The sequence below is a fragment of the Pteropus vampyrus genome, unplaced genomic scaffold (genome assembly GCF_000151845.1).
Source record: "Pteropus vampyrus isolate Shadow unplaced genomic scaffold, Pvam_2.0 Scaffold149, whole genome shotgun sequence".
Lineage (NCBI taxonomy): Eukaryota > Metazoa > Chordata > Mammalia > Chiroptera > Pteropodidae > Pteropus > Pteropus vampyrus.
In genome coordinates, this window is record NW_011888930.1 from 3,051,394 (window position 1) to 3,051,701 (window position 308).

Below are 308 nucleotides of genomic sequence, written 5' to 3' on the forward strand. Positions count from 1 at the left end.
GTTTCATGAAATCCTCTAGGCAGGGCGACCTCTTTTATCTAGTTTGATGATGTCTCAGCTGTGGCGGCACTGCATCCACACACTGGGATTGGAGAAGGCTCAGCAGTGGAACAATGGATACCGCCAGCACTTCTGCCCAGGAGAGAGCCTCGCCTCTGGCCCTTGCTCTGACAGCTCAGTGTACCCCTGTAAGTCCCTGGTGCCCTCTGTGCAGCCGACCCTACGCTGGTGCTCAGAGTGAGCAGGCTGTCACTGTGGAAGTCCGCTTGTGGATGCGGCCCCTTTAAGAGGCGTCTGTAGCTGCCGCT